We start from the raw sequence: 19,873 nt of genomic DNA, 5'->3' as shown, positions 1-19,873 counted from the left end.
CAGCACCTTCACCCCCTGCTGTTCCCACCCGCCTCAACACCGTTGGAAGGGAGGAGAACCAATTAAGGCGGGGGGTGGGGTGGAACGAGCAGCTGTCTACCCTTAGCAGGAGGGCTCCTGATTACATACCTCTCCTGCTGCTGCTGCTGCTGGCTGTCCAGCAGCAGACTGAAGGTGGCTGCTGCTGTGCACAGGTATATAAAGGCTCAGAGCCTATTATGACACGCGCAGCCAGCGTTCCATTGCCACATTCCATCTACTGCAGGCAGGATACCTGGCTGGCTGAATGTCGCTGTGAAGCTCACAGAGACCGCCATAAGCAACAGTTTAACAGAATGCCACAGACTAATCAACCAAACTTTTTGGGTTGGGTTCTCTTTTATAGTCTGCAGGCATTAAATGAAAGAAGTCAGTGTTCCAGCAGAAGGAGACAACGTTTCAGAAAAGGCATTGTAGCAAACCAAAAAAGAAATTTTAAGCGCAGCAGAGTAACCAGCGCACATACCTGTTAGCTCAGGTGAGTTTAAAAGGCTGCTGTTGATAACAAGGGCATTTGCTAAATAGATGGTGTGTGTGCAACAATATACTGAAAGGTCAATAATATTGTGCAGCTTATCTCACCACCTGTAGTTATTTAGGTGAAAGCTCCAAAATGCTTGCCTAATATGTCTGTTTATCCAAAAGGAAGTAAAAAGGGAGAGCTAGAAAGATAGCATTGCATCACATTACATGGCAATGCAATGCACAGTTGCTGAAGTTGAACCAAAATGAGCTTGTAATCTGGCTTCTGCAACTTTGAACATGAAAAATCCAATGAGGAGAAGAAAAGCAGAGCCAAAGAGTCCATCCCAAAATCCGACAAACAAGCAAAATGAACAAAAAACATTGAATTCAATTCTTTCTGATTTTAGAAACTGCATTAAAGAAGGGGTGCACCGGTCCTGGAGATACTGCAATACCAGGTCAATGCGTGGAGTGGACAGAGCAAGCTCTTTTTCCATCTCCCTGTTCTAAAAATCCATTTAATATATGGTCCCCAGATAGGGGACGTATCAGATATTAAACTGATAAGAACAGATACTACACTTGATCTTAGCCAAAAGGCCGAGAAGCGATAACCAGAATTGGTTTCAAACTACGGAGCCACCCAAGGATCCTAAAAAGTCCATTTGTGGAGATGAGCTCCTGGACTCCCGTTAAGAAGACATGTTGTCAACCTCTAGATCCCTTACATGCCTGCACTTTTCGGCTTGCTGCTGCTGCAATCCACGCGTTTTAGATCTGCATAACTCCACCTCTTTAAACACAGCACCTTCACCCCCTGCTGTTCCCACCCGCCTCAACACCTTTGGAAGGGAGGAGAACCAATTAAGGCGGGGGGTGGGGTGGAACGAGCAGCTGTCTACCCTTAGCAGGAGGGCTCCTGATTACATACCTCTCCTGCTGCTGCTGCTGCTGGCTGTCCAGCAGCAGACTGAAGGTGGCTGCTGCTGTGCACAGGTATATAAAGGCTCAGAACCTATTATGACACGCGCAGCCAGCGTTCCATTGCCACATTCCATCTACTGCAGGCAGGATACCTGGCTGGCTGAATGTCGCTGAGAAGCTCACAGAGACCGCCATAAGCAACAGTTTAACAGAATGCCACAGACTAATCAACCAAACTTTTTGGGTTGGGTTCTCTTTTATAGTCTGCAGGCATTAAATGAAAGAAGTCAGTGTTCCAGCAGAAGGAGACAACGTTTCAGAAAAGGCATTGTAGCAAACCAAAAAAGAAATTTTAAGCGCAGCAGAGTAACCAGCGCACATACCTGTTAGCTCAGGTGAGTTTAAAAGGCTGCTGTTGATAACAAGGGCATTTGCTAAATAGATGGTGTGTGTGCAACAATATACTGAAAGGTCAATTATATTGTGCAGCTTATCTCACCACCTGTAGTTATTTAGGTGAAAGCTCCAAAATGCTTGCCTAATATGTCTGTTTATCCAAAAGGAAGTAAAAAGGGAGAGCTAGAAAGATAGCATTGCATCACATTACATGGCAATGCAATGCACAGTTGCTGAAGTTGAACCAAAATGAGCTTGTAATCTGGCTTCTGCAACTTTGAACATGAAAAATCCAATGAGGAGAAGAAAAGCAGAGCCAAAGAGTCCATCCCAAAATCCGACAAACAAGCAAAATGAACAAAAAACATTGAATTCAATTCTTTCTGATTTTAGAAACTGCATTAAAGAAGGGGTGCACCGGTCCTGGAGATACTGCAATACCAGGTCAATGCGTGGAGTGGACAGAGCAAGCTCTTTTTCCATCTCCCTGTTCTAAAAATCCATTTAATATATGGTCCCCAGATAGGGGACGTATCAGATATTAAACTGATAAGAACAGATACTACACTTGATCTTAGCCAAAAGGCCGAGAAGCGATAACCAGAATTGGTTTCAAACTACGGAGCCACCCAAGGATCCTAAAAAGTCCATTTGTGGAGATGAGCTCCTGGACTCCCGTTAAGAAGACATGTTGTCAACCTCTAGATCCCTTACATGCCTGCACTTTTCGGCTTGCTGCTGCTGCAATCCACGCGTTTTAGATCTGCATAACTCCACCTCTTTAAACACAGCACCTTCACCCCCTGCTGTTCCCACCCGCCTCAACACCGTTGGAAGGGAGGAGAACCAATTAAGGCGGGGGGTGGGGTGGAACGAGCAGCTGTCTACCCTTAGCAGGAGGGCTCCTGATTACATACCTCTCCTGCTGCTGCTGCTGCTGGCTGTCCAGCAGCAGACTGAAGGTGGCTGCTGCTGTGCACAGGTATATAAAGGCTCAGAGCCTATTATGACACGCGCAGCCAGCGTTCCATTGCCACATTCCATCTACTGCAGGCAGGATACCTGGCTGGCTGAATGTCGCTGAGAAGCTCACAGAGACCGCCATAAGCAACAGTTTAACAGAATGCCACAGACTAATCAACCAAACTTTTTGGGTTGGGTTCTCTTTTATAGTCTGCAGGCATTAAATGAAAGAAGTCAGTGTTCCAGCAGAAGGAGACAACGTTTCAGAAAAGGCATTGTAGCAAACCAAAAAAGAAATTTTAAGCGCAGCAGAGTAACCAGCGCACATACCTGTTAGCTCAGGTGAGTTTAAAAGGCTGCTGTTGATAACAAGGGCATTTGCTAAATAGATGGTGTGTGTGCAACAATATACTGAAAGGTCAATTATATTGTGCAGCTTATCTCACCACCTGTAGTTATTTAGGTGAAAGCTCCAAAATGCTTGCCTAATATGTCTGTTTATCCAAAAGGAAGTAAAAAGGGAGAGCTAGAAAGATAGCATTGCATCACATTACATGGCAATGCAATGCACAGTTGCTGAAGTTGAACCAAAATGAGCTTGTAATCTGGCTTCTGCAACTTTGAACATGAAAAATCCAATGAGGAGAAGAAAAGCAGAGCCAAAGAGTCCATCCCAAAATCCGACAAACAAGCAAAATGAACAAAAAACATTGAATTCAATTCTTTCTGATTTTAGAAACTGCATTAAAGAAGGGGTGCACCGGTCCTGGAGATACTGCAATACCAGGTCAATGCGTGGAGTGGACAGAGCAAGCTCTTTTTCCCTCTCCCTGTTCTAAAAATCCATTTAATATATGGTCCCCAGATAGGGGACGTATCAAATATTAAACTGATAAGAACAGATACTACACTTGATCTTAGCCAAAAGGCCGAGAAGCGATAACCAGAATTGGTTTCAAACTACGGAGCCACCCAAGGATCCTAAAAAGTCCATTTGTGGAGATGAGCTCCTGGACTCCCGTTAAGAAGACATGTTGTCAACCTCTAGATCCCTTACATGCCTGCACTTTTCGGCTTGCTGCTGCTGCAATCCACGCGTTTTAGATCTGCATAACTCCACCTCTTTAAACACAGCACCTTCACCCCCTGCTGTTCCCACCCGCCTCAACACCGTTGGAAGGGAGGAGAACCAATTAAGGCGGGGGGTGGGGTGGAACGAGCAGCTGTCTACCCTTAGCAGGAGGGCTCCTGATTACATACCTCTCCTGCTGCTGCTGCTGGCTGTCCAGCAGCAGACTGAAGGTGGCTGCTGCTGTGCACAGGTATATAAAGGCTCAGAGCCTATTATGACACGCGCAGCCAGCGTTCCATTGCCACATTCCATCTACTGCAGGCAGGATACCTGGCTGGCTGAATGTCGCTGAGAAGCTCACAGAGACCGCCATAAGCAACAGTTTAACAGAATGCCACAGACTAATCAACCAAACTTTTTGGGTTGGGTTCTCTTTTATAGTCTGCAGGCATTAAATGAAAGAAGTCAGTGTTCCAGCAGAAGGAGACAACGTTTCAGAAAAGGCATTGTAGCAAACCAAAAAAGAAATTTTAAGCGCAGCAGAGTAACCAGCGCACATACCTGTTAGCTCAGGTGAGTTTAAAAGGCTGCTGTTGATAACAAGGGCATTTGCTAAATAGATGGTGTGTGTGCAACAATATACTGAAAGGTCAATTATATTGTGCAGCTTATCTCACCACCTGTAGTTATTTAGGTGAAAGCTCCAAAATGCTTGCCTAATATGTCTGTTTATCCAAAAGGAAGTAAAAAGGGAGAGCTAGAAAGATAGCATTGCATCACATTACATGGCAATGCAATGCACAGTTGCTGAAGTTGAACCAAAATGAGCTTGTAATCTGGCTTCTGCAACTTTGAACATGAAAAATCCAATGAGGAGAAGAAAAGCAGAGCCAAAGAGTCTATCCCAAAATCCGACAAACAAGCAAAATGAACAAAAAACATTGAATTCAATTCTTTCTGATTTTAGAAACTGCATTAAAGAAGGGGTGCACCGGTCCTGGAGATACTGCAATACCAGGTCAATGCGTGGAGTGGACAGAGCAAGCTCTTTTTCCATCTCCCTGTTCTAAAAATCCATTTAATATATGGTCCCCAGATAGGGGACGTATCAGATATTAAACTGATAAGAACAGATACTACACTTGATCTTAGCCAAAAGGCCGAGAAGCGATAACCAGAATTGGTTTCAAACTACGGAGCCACCCAAGGATCCTAAAAAGTCCATTTGTGGAGATGAGCTCCTGGACTCCCGTTAAGAAGACATGTTGTCAACCTCTAGATCCCTTACATGCCTGCACTTTTCGGCTTGCTGCTGCTGCAATCCACGCGTTTTAGATCTGCATAACTCCACCTCTTTAAACACAGCACCTTCACCCCCTGCTGTTCCCACCCGCCTCAACACCGTTGGAAGGGAGGAGAACCAATTAAGGCGGGGGGTGGGGTGGAACGAGCAGCTGTCTACCCTTAGCAGGAGGGCTCCTGATTACATACCTCTCCTGCTGCTGCTGCTGCTGGCTGTCCAGCAGCAGACTGAAGGTGGCTGCTGCTGTGCACAGGTATATAAAGGCTCAGAGCCTATTATGACACGCGCAGCCAGCGTTCCATTGCCACATTCCATCTACTGCAGGCAGGATACCTGGCTGGCTGAATGTCGCTGAGAAGCTCACAGAGACCGCCATAAGCAACAGTTTAACAGAATGCCACAGACTAATCAACCAAACTTTTTGGGCTGGGTTCTCTTTTATAGTCTGCAGGCATTAAATGAAAGAAGTCAGTGTTCCAGCAGAAGGAGACAACGTTTCAGAAAAGGCATTGTAGCAAACCAAAAAAGAAATTTTAAGCGCAGCAGAGTAACCAGCGCACATACCTGTTAGCTCAGGTGAGTTTAAAAGGCTGCTGTTGATAACAAGGGCATTTGCTAAATAGATGGTGTGTGTGCAACAATATACTGAAAGGTCAATTATATTGTGCAGCTTATCTCACCACCTGTAGTTATTTAGGTGAAAGCTCCAAAATGCTTGCCTAATATGTCTGTTTATCCAAAAGGAAGTAAAAAGGGAGAGCTAGAAAGATAGCATTGCATCACATTACATGGCAATGCAATGCACAGTTGCTGAAGTTGAACCAAAATGAGCTTGTAATCTGGCTTCTGCAACTTTGAACATGAAAAATCCAATGAGGAGAAGAAAAGCAGAGCCAAAGAGTCCATCCCAAAATCCGACAAACAAGCAAAATGAACAAAAAACATTGAATTCAATTCTTTCTGATTTTAGAAACTGCATTAAAGAAGGGGTGCACCGGTCCTGGAGATACTGCAATACCAGGTCAATGCGTGGAGTGGACAGAGCAAGCTCTTTTTCCATCTCCCTGTTCTAAAAATCCATTTAATATATGGTCCCCAGATAGGGGACGTATCAGATATTAAACTGATAAGAACAGATACTACACTTGATCTTAGCCAAAAGGCCGAGAAGCGATAACCAGAATTGGTTTCAAACTACGGAGCCACCCAAGGATCCTAAAAAGTCCATTTGTGGAGATGAGCTCCTGGACTCCCGTTAAGAAGACATGTTGTCAACCTCTAGATCCCTTACATGCCTGCACTTTTCGGCTTGCTGCTGCTGCAATCCACGCGTTTTAGATCTGCATAACTCCACCTCTTTAAACACAGCACCTTCACCCCCTGCTGTTCCCACCCGCCTCAACACCGTTGGAAGGGAGGAGAACCAATTAAGGCGGGGGGTGGGGTGGAACGAGCAGCTGTCTACCCTTAGCAGGAGGGCTCCTGATTACATACCTCTCCTGCTGCTGCTGCTGCTGGCTGTCCAGCAGCAGACTGAAGGTGGCTGCTGCTGTGCACAGGTATATAAAGGCTCAGAGCCTATTATGACACGCGCAGCCAGCGTTCCATTGCCACATTCCATCTACTGCAGGCAGGATACCTGGCTGGCTGAATGTCGCTGAGAAGCTCACAGAGACCGCCATAAGCAACAGTTTAACAGAATGCCACAGACTAATCAACCAAACTTTTTGGGTTGGGTTCTCTTTTATAGTCTGCAGGCATTAAATGAAAGAAGTCAGTGTTCCAGCAGAAGGAGACAACGTTTCAGAAAAGGCATTGTAGCAAACCAAAAAAGAAATTTTAAGCGCAGCAGAGTAACCAGCGCACATACCTGTTAGCTCAGGTGAGTTTAAAAGGCTGCTGTTGATAACAAGGGCATTTGCTAAATAGATGGTGTGTGTGCAACAATATACTGAAAGGTCAATTATATTGTGCAGCTTATCTCACCACCTGTAGTTATTTAGGTGAAAGCTCCAAAATGCTTGCCTAATATGTCTGTTTATCCAAAAGGAAGTAAAAAGGGAGAGCTAGAAAGATAGCATTGCATCACATTACATGGCAATGCAATGCACAGTTGCTGAAGTTGAACCAAAATGAGCTTGTAATCTGGCTTCTGCAACTTTGAACATGAAAAATCCAATGAGGAGAAGAAAAGCAGAGCCAAAGAGTCCATCCCAAAATCCGACAAACAAGCAAAATGAACAAAAAACATTGAATTCAATTCTTTCTGATTTTAGAAACTGCATTAAAGAAGGGGTGCACCGGTCCTGGAGATACTGCAATACCAGGTCAATGCGTGGAGTGGACAGAGCAAGCTCTTTTTCCATCTCCCTGTTCTAAAAATCCATTTAATATATGGTCCCCAGATAGGGGACGTATCAGATATTAAACTGATAAGAACAGATTTTTTTGTTGAAAGCCCGAATTCGTGTACAAAACCCGAGTGCGCTTAAAAAAGTGACAAGTGCCACAAAAAAAGTGCACTAGGATGCTGGTCTTCTTGAAACCCTCTCCAAAAGGAGAAGGGTCCCCCAAACCATTCCCCGTCCCTCCGAGCCAAAAGGCCACAGCGAGGAACAGGGACAAAAAGCCACCTCCAGCCGAAGCCAGAGGCGACCCAATCTTACCCCCAGCACCTGCCCGAGTTCTCACCCGAGCAAGGCACTGGGAGCCAAAGACTGTGCTCCGCTCCCGGAAGAGGGGAGCCAACAACGCTCTCCTCCCAAAAGAGGAGAGCCAGGGGGGTTCAGGGGGGAGCGGAACCTGATGGCCACACACTCCCCCCCTAGACCTGCCAAGAGAGGAACCCGTAAGGGAACCGCATCCCGACAAAATCCTAGTAGGACGTGACACACGTGAATAAGTGGACACACAGTGACAAAGAAATTAAATAAATAGTGAAGGTTTCACAGTATAATACTGCCCGGACCTTCGACCGGGAATTGAAAAATTCCCCATCCTAAGGCCAGAAGGCCCGGAATAAGGGTGTGTGCGAAGAAAGAAAATTTGAAGTGCTTGTGCAAATGTGCCATAAACTCAAGTGGGGTTCCCAATCCCAGTGAGTTAAGGCACCCCAGGGTCACCACTCCTGGGGCACTTCACACTTCGGGCTTTCGATCTTCCCCGGCCCAATGGCGTCGATCCTGGGGGGCCATGCTTTCCAACAGATGACTATATTAGCCACCTGGCGTACTAACAAGCGCCTAAACCCCAGTGTGCATAATGTATCAATCTACTAGGGCGGCCAACATCCAAAACCGCCTTTTCGAAAGATACTACACTTCATCTTAGCCAAAAGGCCGAGAAGCGATAACCAGAATTGGTTTCAAACTACGGAGCCACCCAAGGATCCTAAAAAGTCCATTTGTGGAGATGAGCTCCTGGACTCCCGTTAAGAAGACATGTTGTCAACCTCTAGATCCCTTACATGCCTGCACTTTTCGGCTTGCTGCTGCTGCAATCCACGCGTTTTAGATCTGCATAACTCCACCTCTTTAAACACAGCACCTTCACCCCCTGCTGTTCCCACCCGCCTCAACACCGTTGGAAGGGAGGAGAACCAATTAAGGCGGGGGGTGGGGTGGAACGAGCAGCTGTCTACCCTTAGCAGGAGGGCTCCTGATTACATACCTCTCCTGCTGCTGCTGCTGCTGGCTGTCCAGCAGCAGACTGAAGGTGGCTGCTGCTGTGCACAGGTATATAAAGGCTCAGAGCCTATTATGACACGCGCAGCCAGCGTTCCATTGCCACATTCCATCTACTGCAGGCAGGATACCTGGCTGGCTGAATGTCGCTGAGAAGCTCACAGAGACCGCCATAAGCAACAGTTTAACAGAATGCCACAGACTAATCAACCAAACTTTTTGGGTTGGGTTCTCTTTTATAGTCTGCAGGCATTAAATGAAAGAAGTCAGTGTTCCAGCAGAAGGAGACAACGTTTCAGAAAAGGCATTGTAGCAAACCAAAAAAGAAATTTTAAGCGCAGCAGAGTAACCAGCGCACATACCTGTTAGCTCAGGTGAGTTTAAAAGGCTGCTGTTGATAACAAGGGCATTTGCTAAATAGATGGTGTGTGTGCAACAATATACTGAAAGGTCAATTATATTGTGCAGCTTATCTCACCACCTGTAGTTATTTAGGTGAAAGCTCCAAAATGCTTGCCTAATATGTCTGTTTATCCAAAAGAAAGTAAAAAGGGAGAGCTAGAAAGATAGCATTGCATCACATTACATGGCAATGCAATGCACAGTTGCTGAAGTTGAACCAAAATGAGCTTGTAATCTGGCTTCTGCAACTTTGAACATGAAAAATCCAATGAGGAGAAGAAAAGCAGAGCCAAAGAGTCCATCCCAAAATCCGACAAACAAGCAAAATGAACAAAAAACATTGAATTCAATTCTTTCTGATTTTAGAAACTGCATTAAAGAAGGGGTGCACCGGTCCTGGAGATACTGCAATACCAGGTCAATGCGTGGAGTGGACAGAGCAAGCTCTTTTTCCATCTCCCTGTTCTAAAAATCCATTTAATATATGGTCCCCAGATAGGGGACGTATCAGATATTAAACTGATAAGAACAGATACTACACTTGATCTTAGCCAAAAGGCCGAGAAGCGATAACCAGAATTGGTTTCAAACTACGGAGCCACCCAAGGATCCTAAAAAGTCCATTTGTGGAGATGAGCTCCTGGACTCCCGTTAAGAAGACATGTTGTCAACCTCTAGATCCCTTACATGCCTGCACTTTTCGGCTTGCTGCTGCTGCAATCCACGCGTTTTAGATCTGCATAACTCCACCTCTTTAAACACAGCACCTTCACCCCCTGCTGTTCCCACCCGCCTCAACACCGTTGGAAGGGAGGAGAACCAATTAAGGCGGGGGGTGGGGTGGAACGAGCAGCTGTCTACCCTTAGCAGGAGGGCTCCTGATTACATACCTCTCCTGCTGCTGCTGCTGCTGGCTGTCCAGCAGCAGACTGAAGGTGGCTGCTGCTGTGCACAGGTATATAAAGGCTCAGAGCCTATTATGACACGCGCAGCCAGCGTTCCATTGCCACATTCCATCTACTGCAGGCAGGATACCTGGCTGGCTGAATGTCGCTGAGAAGCTCACAGAGACCGCCATAAGCAACAGTTTAACAGAATGCCACAGACTAATCAACCAAACTTTTTGGGTTGGGTTCTCTTTTATAGTCTGCAGGCATTAAATGAAAGAAGTCAGTGTTCCAGCAGAAGGAGACAACGTTTCAGAAAAGGCATTGTAGCAAACCAAAAAAGAAATTTTAAGCGCAGCAGAGTAACCAGCGCACATACCTGTTAGCTCAGGTGAGTTTAAAAGGCTGCTGTTGATAACAAGGGCATTTGCTAAATAGATGGTGTGTGTGCAACAATATACTGAAAGGTCAATTATATTGTGCAGCTTATCTCACCACCTGTAGTTATTTAGGTGAAAGCTCCAAAATGCTTGCCTAATATGTCTGTTTATCCAAAAGGAAGTAAAAAGGGAGAGCTAGAAAGATAGCATTGCATCACATTACATGGCAATGCAATGCACAGTTGCTGAAGTTGAACCAAAATGAGCTTGTAATCTGGCTTCTGCAACTTTGAACATGAAAAATCCAATGAGGAGAAGAAAAGCAGAGCCAAAGAGTCCATCCCAAAATCCGACAAACAAGCAAAATGAACAAAAAACATTGAATTCAATTCTTTCTGATTTTAGAAACTGCATTAAAGAAGGGGTGCACCGGTCCTGGAGATACTGCAATACCAGGTCAATGCGTGGAGTGGACAGAGCAAGCTCTTTTTCCATCTCCCTGTTCTAAAAATCCATTTAATATATGGTCCCCAGATAGGGGACGTATCAGATATTAAACTGATAAGAACAGATTTTTTTTTTTTTTTTTTTTTTTTTACAAAACCATTCAGGTTTAAAACAATAATGCAGAATAAAAGGTCGTCTCCTCATCTGAAAAAAACAACCATTCCACAATCATTTATCGTTTAAAACTCATCATGATGGTTTCTTTTATTATCCAGTTAAATTGAAAAAATGCAATATACACATCAGAAAAAAACAAAATTACAGACTAATTATATGTTTCCATTTCCGGAATTTCCATACTCCCTCTGCATCCATCCCACCTTTCATATCACACTTATAATAGAAATATAACTTCTCAAGGACCATTTTAACACAATCATCCACCTCAAAACGCTCATTTTTAAACACATACAAGTTCCGGCAATTCCACAAAACCTCCTTCACACAAGCCAAAAACAGCCACAAAATCCTATCCTTTTCACGGTTTAACATGCATAACCCAAACATGACAATTTCAAAATTCAAATGTTTCACCCCAGTCAATTCCATACATAACCCACCCAATTTAGACCAAACATCCTTCGCAAACCTACATGACCATAGAACATGATGGACCTCTTCATTACACCCACACCGCTCTCTCGGACACCTTTCAGACACCGCCAACCCTTTCCTTTTTTGTACACTCCTCACAGGTAAAATCCCATGCAAAGACATCCAAACTAAATCTTTCTGTTTGTTAGACATATCATGTTTGACCAGCTTACACCAGACATCCTCCGCTTCAGCTGACCTTAACCCATTAATTTCACACATCCTATTATCCGCACACATCCTTTTCACCATGCTTTTATTCTTCAGAAAACTCACCATCTGAACTTTCTCAAGATGAAATTTTTTGATAAAACATTCCAATTGTAGGTACCAATAAGGGCATACATAAGCAGTAGGTTTACAGTTATCATAATTCATCCATTTTAACCGATGGAAGACGGAGCCCCCAAGGTATCTACACATACATGCAGCCTTGGATTGCTTTAATAAAAGTCCTGCAAAAAAACTAATACAATTCAGACCAATAAAAGTCTCGATGTTAGGGAATCCTAGGCCACCATTCCTTTTACACCTATGAAGAAATTCCCTCTTGGCCTTCTCTATATTACTGCCCCAAAGGAACACAAAAAGTAATCTATTAATCTTCTTCAAAACTCCAACAGATGGGGGAAAAATCAAAGCTACATAAATAAGCATAGGGAGAATGATACTTTTAATGATTAAAATTTTCCCAGTAAAGGACAGATCACGCAGACGCCATAATTCCAATTTCCTTGCAATTTTACCACCCAGATCCTCCAAACTCTTGTCCCCTTTTAAACTCTCATCCAGACACACCCCCAACACTTTAATCCCCCCTTCCACACATTCCATATCTGCATCACTCACTTTTTTACTACTAAAAAATCCCTTAACCTTACTTTTTTCCCAATTTATTTTGAAAGCAGAGGCCACACAAAAACATTGGACTAACCATTTAACCCTTGCGACATCACTCTCAGAATCACACAACACACACACATCATCCATATAACCAATCACTTTAATAGCCTTACCATCACAGCCAGGGATCAAAAACCCCTTTAAAACTGTATCCCTTCTAATAAGCTGGAGAAGGGGCTCCATCAAACAAATAAACATGATTGGAGAAAGCGGGCATCCCTGCCTCACCCCTGACAATATTTCAAAAGACTCAGATAAAAAACCATTCACCTGCACCACACTTCTAGCACCCTCATACATTCCCATAATCAATCTAACCAAGCGCTCTGGAAAGCCCATCTTCAACAACACATTAAACAAAAACACGTGAGCCACACAATCAAAGGCCTTTTCAAAGTCAAGCGCACATACAATCACACCTTTCTTTCTACTCTTACAATCCTCTAGCACATCCCTCACCAGACAAATGTTCTCTTGTATCCTCCGTTCAGGCACTGCACACACTTGTTCCTCCTCAATCACAGATGCTATCACTTCTCTCATACGACAAGCCAAAATTTTCGCAAAAATCTTATAATCAGCATTAAGCAGCGTAATTGGTCTCCAGTTGGCTAGCCTCTTTCTATCACCTTTTTTAAACAATAACACAACCAAACCTCCCTTCATACACTCAGGCATACTCACTCCGGCAAACAAGGATTTCATGACTTCAAACAGATCCTGAGAAACAACGTCCCAATATTTTGCATAAAAATCACATGGGATTCCATCCTGCCCAGGGGATTTGTTCTTCGGAGACTTGGAGATCACACCCAACAATTCTTTCTCTGTTAAATCATCCATCAAAGCCTGACTTTCACTTTCTGTAACAAAATTTCCAAGTACCTGCAAAAACTCATTCTCGTTCCCCAAATCACACTTTTTCTCCCCATACAAGCCTTTATAAAAATTAACCACTTCCTTGATCACTCCCTCACCATGTACCTCATCACCCTTATCATTCACTAACACATGCATATCCCGTTTACCACCACACATTTTCTTAAAAAAGAAGCGCGTACATTTCTCATTCTGTTCCCTAAACTTCACTCTCGACCGGAATATGATTTCCTTTCCTCGTCCAAACATCCAATCACCCATTTCGTTCTTCATTTTAACCAACTCACTTTTAACATCTATACCCATAGCTCTACATTCATGCAAAAAGGAAATCCTCCTATTTATTTGTGTATATAATAATCTCTTCTTTTTAGCCTTAATATAGCCAATTTTCCTGAAAAAATCCCTAATTCTAACCTTGACCCACACCCACCATTCCAAGATATTGCAAAAATCCCTTTTCCTCCTCACCCAACCATGGTATTTTTTTGAAAAACACCTGAAAACTTGCTTGTCATCCAGAACACTCACATTCATCCGCCACCTCCCTTTGCCATAGAAAAAACCATCCACCTCAAACACCCCAAGCAAACACTCATGATCAGAGAAGCAAACTTTCTCTTGGGAATACTTAACACATTTAACTGCCGGTGAGGAAACAAAAAAATAGTCCAGTCTAGACTCGGCATGGCCATCATCTGAATGATATGTAAAAGGTCCCGGCTTCTCCGACACAGCATCCCTAAGGGAGAAGTCTTTAGTCATTTGGTTCCATAGATTACCTGTAACATCCACTTTAGATTGCCATGAACCTGCCCTTGCTTCTTTTGAAAAAATACAGTTAAAGTCACCAATAACAAAAACAGGCAACTTGCCATGCAAAAAAAAAGTCAATTTTTTGAAGAGTGATAAGCGCTCATTTTTATCCACATTTGCATATATGCAAATTAGTTTAAAGTCCCAACCAAGGTATGATAGAGTGATACAAGCACATCTTCCTTCCAGAATAATAGTTTTCTGTTTTAAGCGAATGTCTCTGTTTTGGATAAGGATTCCAATGCCATCATTTCTGTTAGTATTAGAAAAGGACCACACTGCCTCCCCATACAGCCACTCATTTTGTTTAGGAAATTTAGATAAACCACATTCTTGAACACGTATAATGTCACAGCCCTTAGATGCCAAATAGTCCAGAACAGTGGCACGCTTTGTCGCTGATGCAAACATACGTACATTCTGGGAGATTATTTTCAGCCGCAGGACCATAGGTGTCAATGCAGGTTATGGAGACCGGGAAGACCAGAAAAGGAAATCAACATGTCTCAGGCCACCTCAGAAAATTCAAATAGGCTCTCCAAGCCTGCCACATCCTTTTCCTCTAAGAAACCTTCACTAGGTGATATGGGAGTGGCCTTATAAGGTTCATTCAAATGTGAGTCCTCCCCAGAGTCAGATAGGACGGAAAAAGGGTTGTGAGACTCAAAAGACTCAAATTTCTTCTTTCGTAACCTCTTTACAGTTTTACCAGTCTTCTTCTGTTTGGCCAAGGCTTTACAAACGATGGCAGCATTTTCAGCTGAAGGCATCCTGGCAGCCTCTATTTCCTCTGGAGAAACTGACCACTGTATGTCAACGGAACTTGGGGCAGACATCTCCTCAGAGCTTTCCACCTCCTCAATTACCTCACTGAGAGCCGTCTCAGCCCCTGACCCAGAAGGCAACTCTACAGGTGGTGCCACACCCACGTCAGGCTGCACCTGGTCTCCAAGATTTCCCTCTACAGTGATATCATGCACCTCAGCCACAGTGGGAATAAAATCCACCACTTCCTCCACCATTGTAGTAGTTTCAGGAACAACAGGAGGGATTTCAGTAGGGCCCTCCTGTGCCTGAGGAGCCCCCTGTCTCTCCCCCCATGTCCTACGTCTCTCAGTATTAAGACGCGCCAAAAAAACCTGACGGCTAACATTAGGACATGATCTACAAGTGTGGCCATTTTCACCACATAAGTCACACATTGCAGGATAGGGACATTCAAAGGCTTCATGCCCTGATTTTTTACAATTCCTACAAGTTACATCAGAGGTACATTCCGCAGCTATATGGCCATAACAAAAACATTTCCTACAAAAAGAGGGCTGACCAGGATAATGTAGGAATCCTCTATTTCCTCCAATGGAGAAATTTGCAGGTGGGTGCATGGTTCCACCAATACCCTCAGGGTCAGATTTGAAACGAGCCCAAAATTTCACATTCCCATTGAAAACAGCAAAAATATTCTTTTGCATGATTCCCCCCCTTATTACTGAGCAATACCGTGATAAGAAAGCTCTAATCAAAGGGATCTCCACAAACGGGTTATACATGTGTACAGTAATGGGCCTTTCAATATTAGAAAACAAAGGCTTAGGGATTATAAATTGTAAATACTCATGATGTCTTTTCTCTTTTAAACGCTGAAAGAAAGTCAAACAGTCTGCTTCCAAGTAGAAAGAAATGTCATAATTACCAGCTTTAGGAAACTCCTGGATACAAAAAATCTTCTCCAGTTTAAATCCCGTCAATTCCATCACTATATTCCGGACAATAAATTCCAAGCCGATGTTATGTCTGTGGTCCTCAATAACCTCCAATCGCACGGTATTCTTTACAGCCGCCATTGTAATGCCCAAGGCACGGATCGCTTTCTCCACCACACGAGCCGAAAATACGCACCCCTCAGCCCAGACCGAGGCAAACACCCCGATCTGAGCCAAAAGGCCGAGAAGCGATAACCAGAATTGGTTTCAAACTACGGAGCCACCCAAGGATCCTAAAAAGTCCATTTGTGGAGATGAGCTCCTGGACTCCCGTTAAGAAGACATGTTGTCAACCTCTAGATCCCTTACATGCCTGCACTTTTCGGCTTGCTGCTGCTGCAATCCACGCGTTTTAGATCTGCATAACTCCACCTCTTTAAACACAGCACCTTCACCCCCTGCTGTTCCCACCCGCCTCAACACCGTTGGAAGGGAGGAGAACCAATTAAGGCGGGGGGTGGGGTGGAACGAGCAGCTGTCTACCCTTAGCAGGAGGGCTCCTGATTACATACCTCTCCTGCTGCTGCTGCTGGCTGTCCAGCAGCAGACTGAAGGTGGCTGCTGCTGTGCACAGGTATATAAAGGCTCAGAGCCTATTATGACACGCGCAGCCAGCGTTCCATTGCCACATTCCATCTACTGCAGGCAGGATACCTGGCTGGCTGAATGTCGCTGAGAAGCTCACAGAGACCGCCATAAGCAACAGTTTAACAGAATGCCACAGACTAATCAACCAAACTTTTTGGGTTGGGTTCTCTTTTATAGTCTGCAGGCATTAAATGAAAGAAGTCAGTGTTCCAGCAGAAGGAGACAACGTTTCAGAAAAGGCATTGTAGCAAACCAAAAAAGAAATTTTAAGCGCAGCAGAGTAACCAGCGCACATACCTGTTAGCTCAGGTGAGTTTAAAAGGCTGCTGTTGATAACAAGGGCATTTGCTAAATAGATGGTGTGTGTGCAACAATATACTGAAAGGTCAATTATATTGTGCAGCTTATCTCACCACCTGTAGTTATTTAGGTGAAAGCTCCAAAATGCTTGCCTAATATGTCTGTTTATCCAAAAGGAAGTAAAAAGGGAGAGCTAGAAAGATAGCATTGCATCACATTACATGGCAATGCAATGCACAGTTGCTGAAGTTGAACCAAAATGAGCTTGTAATCTGGCTTCTGCAACTTTGAACATGAAAAATCCAATGAGGAGAAGAAAAGCAGAGCCAAAGAGTCCATCCCAAAATCCGACAAACAAGCAAAATGAACAAAAAACATTGAATTCAATTCTTTCTGATTTTAGAAACTGCATTAAAGAAGGGGTGCACCGGTCCTGGAGATACTGCAATACCAGGTCAATGCGTGGAGTGGACAGAGCAAGCTCTTTTTCCATCTCCCTGTTCTAAAAATCCATTTAATATATGGTCCCCAGATAGGGGACGTATCAGATATTAAACTGATAAGAACAGATACTACACTTGATCTAACCAAAAGGCCGAGAAGCGATAACCAGAATTGGTTTCAAACTACGGAGCCACCCAAGGATCCTAAAAAGTCCATTTGTGGAGATGAGCTCCTGGACTCCCGTTAAGAAGACATGTTGTCAACCTCTAGATCCCTTACATGCCTGCACTTTTCGGCTTGCTGCTGCTGCAATCCACGCGTTTTAGATCTGCATAACTCCACCTCTTTAAACACAGCACCTTCACCCCCTGCTGTTCCCACCCGCCTCAACACCGTTGGAAGGGAGGAGAACCAATTAAGGTGGGGGGTGGGGTGGAACGAGCAGCTGTCTACCCTTAGCAGGAGGGCTCCTGATTACATACCTCTCCTGCTGCTGCTGCTGCTGGCTGTCCAGCAGCAGACTGAAGGTGGCTGCTGCTGTGCACAGGTATATAAAGGCTCAGAGCCTATTATGACACGCGCAGCCAGCGTTCCATTGCCACATCCCATCTACTGCAGGCAGGATACCTGGCTGGCTGAATGTCGCTGAGAAGCTCACAGAGACCGCCATAAGCAACAGTTTAACAGAATGCCACAGACTAATCAACCAAACTTTTTGGGTTGGGTTCTCTTTTATAGTCTGCAGGCATTAAATGAAAGAAGTCAGTGTTCCAGCAGAAGGAGACAACGTTTCAGAAAAGGCATTGTAGCAAACCAAAAAAGAAATTTTAAGCGCAGCAGAGTAACCAGCGCACATACCTGTTAGCTCAGGTGAGTTTAAAAGGCTGCTGTTGATAACAAGGGCATTTGCTAAATAGATGGTGTGTGTGCAACAATATACTGAAAGGTCAATTATATTGTGCAGCTTATCTCACCACCTGTAGTTATTTAGGTGAAAGCTCCAAAATGCTTGCCTAATATGTCTGTTTATCCAAAAGGAAGTAAAAAGGGAGAGCTAGAAAGATAGCATTGCATCACATTACATGGCAATGCAATGCACAGTTGCTGAAGTTGAACCAAAATGAGCTTGTAATCTGGCTTCTGCAACTTTGAACATGAAAAATCCAATGAGGAGAAGAAAAGCAGAGCCAAAGAGTCCATCCCAAAATCCGACAAACAAGCAAAATGAACAAAAAACATTGAATTCAATTCTTTCTGATTTTAGAAACTGCATTAAAGAAGGGGTGCACCGGTCCTGGAGATACTGCAATACCAGGTCAATGCGTGGAGTGGACAGAGCAAGCTCTTTTTCCATCTCCCTGTTCTAAAAATCCATTTAATATATGGTCCCCAGATAGGGGACGTATCAGATATTAAACTGATAAGAACAGATACTACACTTGATCTTAGCCAAAAGGCCGAGAAGCGATAACCAGAATTGGTTTCAAACTACGGAGCCACCCAAGGATCCTAAAAAGTCCATTTGTGGAGATGAGCTCCTGGACTCCCGTTAAGAAGACATGTTGTCAACCTCTAGATCCCTTACATGCCTGCACTTTTCGGCTTGCTGCTGCTGCAATCCACGCGTTTTAGATCTGCATAACTCCACCTCTTTAAACACAGCACCTTCACCCCCTGCTGTTCCCACCCGCCTCAACACCGTTGGAAGGGAGGAGAACCAATTAAGGCGGGGGGTGGGGTGGAACGAGCAGCTGTCTACCCTTAGCAGGAGGGCTCCTGATTACATACCTCTCCTGCTGCTGCTGCTGCTGGCTGTCCAGCAGCAGACTGAAGGTGGCTGCTGCTGTGCACAGGTATATAAAGGCTCAGAGCCTATTATGACACGCGCAGCCAGCGTTCCATTGCCACATTCCATCTACTGCAGGCAGGATACCTGGCTGGCTGAATGTCGCTGAGAAGCTCACAGAGACCGCCATAAGCAACAGTTTAACAGAATGCCACAGACTAATCAACCAAACTTTTTGGGTTGGGTTCTCTTTTATAGTCTGCAGGCATTAAATGAAAGAAGTCAGTGTTCCAGCAGAAGGAGACAACGTTTCAGAAAAGGCATTGTAGCAAACCAAAAAAGAAATTTTAAGCGCAGCAGAGTAACCAGCGCACATACCTGTTAGCTCAGGTGAGTTTAAAAGGCTGCTGTTGATAACAAGGGCATTTGCTAAATAGATGGTGTGTGTGCAACAATATACTGAAAGGTCAATTATATTTTGCAGCTTATCTCACCACCTGTAGTTATTTAGGTGAAAGCTCCAAAATGCTTGCCTAATATGTCTGTTTATCCAAAAGGAAGTAAAAAGGGAGAGCTAGAAAGATAGCATTGCATCACATTACATGGCAATGCAATGCACAGTTGCTGAAGTTGAACCAAAATGAGCTTGTAATCTGGCTTCTGCAACTTTGAACATGAAAAATCCAATGAGGAGAAGAAAAGCAGAGCCAAAGAGTCCATCCCAAAATCCGACAAACAAGCAAAATGAACAAAAAACATTGAATTCAATTCTTTCTGAT

The 19,873-nt window shown here is 44.2% G+C and overlaps 9 non-coding genes and 1 pseudogene across 9 annotated transcripts; all 10 read right to left on the bottom strand.

Annotated features, from left to right (window-relative positions):
* Positions 1 to 925: 925 nt before the first annotated feature.
* LOC141205608 (U2 spliceosomal RNA) lies at positions 926 to 1,116 on the bottom strand. The gene has a single exon (XR_012276290.1). It is a non-coding gene; the product is annotated as a U2 spliceosomal RNA (small nuclear RNA).
* A 1,115-nt stretch (positions 1,117 to 2,231) lies between these two features.
* LOC141205607 (U2 spliceosomal RNA) lies at positions 2,232 to 2,422 on the bottom strand. The gene has a single exon (XR_012276289.1). It is a non-coding gene; the product is annotated as a U2 spliceosomal RNA (small nuclear RNA).
* A 1,115-nt stretch (positions 2,423 to 3,537) lies between these two features.
* Positions 3,538 to 3,728, bottom strand: LOC141206048 (U2 spliceosomal RNA). Its single transcript, XR_012276714.1, has one exon. It is a non-coding gene; the product is annotated as a U2 spliceosomal RNA (small nuclear RNA).
* Positions 3,729 to 4,840: 1,112 nt separating this feature from the next.
* LOC141205606 (U2 spliceosomal RNA) lies at positions 4,841 to 5,031 on the bottom strand. The gene has a single exon (XR_012276288.1). It is a non-coding gene; the product is annotated as a U2 spliceosomal RNA (small nuclear RNA).
* A 1,115-nt stretch (positions 5,032 to 6,146) lies between these two features.
* LOC141205605 (U2 spliceosomal RNA) lies at positions 6,147 to 6,337 on the bottom strand. The gene has a single exon (XR_012276287.1). It is a non-coding gene; the product is annotated as a U2 spliceosomal RNA (small nuclear RNA).
* A 1,115-nt stretch (positions 6,338 to 7,452) lies between these two features.
* On the bottom strand, positions 7,453 to 7,639 carry LOC141206276 (U2 spliceosomal RNA). Its single transcript, XR_012276927.1, has one exon. It is a non-coding gene; the product is annotated as a U2 spliceosomal RNA (small nuclear RNA).
* A 1,988-nt stretch (positions 7,640 to 9,627) lies between these two features.
* LOC141205604 (U2 spliceosomal RNA) lies at positions 9,628 to 9,818 on the bottom strand. Its single transcript, XR_012276286.1, has one exon. It is a non-coding gene; the product is annotated as a U2 spliceosomal RNA (small nuclear RNA).
* Positions 9,819 to 10,933: 1,115 nt separating this feature from the next.
* LOC141206270 (U2 spliceosomal RNA) lies at positions 10,934 to 11,140 on the bottom strand (annotated as a pseudogene).
* Positions 11,141 to 17,281: 6,141 nt separating this feature from the next.
* LOC141206187 (U2 spliceosomal RNA) lies at positions 17,282 to 17,471 on the bottom strand. Its single transcript, XR_012276853.1, has one exon. It is a non-coding gene; the product is annotated as a U2 spliceosomal RNA (small nuclear RNA).
* Positions 17,472 to 18,586: 1,115 nt separating this feature from the next.
* On the bottom strand, positions 18,587 to 18,777 carry LOC141205603 (U2 spliceosomal RNA). Its single transcript, XR_012276285.1, has one exon. It is a non-coding gene; the product is annotated as a U2 spliceosomal RNA (small nuclear RNA).
* Between the last annotated feature and the right edge of the window lie 1,096 nt (positions 18,778 to 19,873).

Source organism: Phyllobates terribilis, unplaced genomic scaffold, assembly GCF_046119375.1.
Source record: "Phyllobates terribilis strain yellow unplaced genomic scaffold, ASM4611937v1 Scaffold_142__1_contigs__length_4687701, whole genome shotgun sequence".
In the NCBI taxonomy this organism is placed as follows: domain Eukaryota; kingdom Metazoa; phylum Chordata; class Amphibia; order Anura; family Dendrobatidae; genus Phyllobates; species Phyllobates terribilis.
The sequence above is the reverse complement of the archived record's forward strand: the minus strand, read 5'-3'. Positions and strand labels throughout refer to the sequence as shown.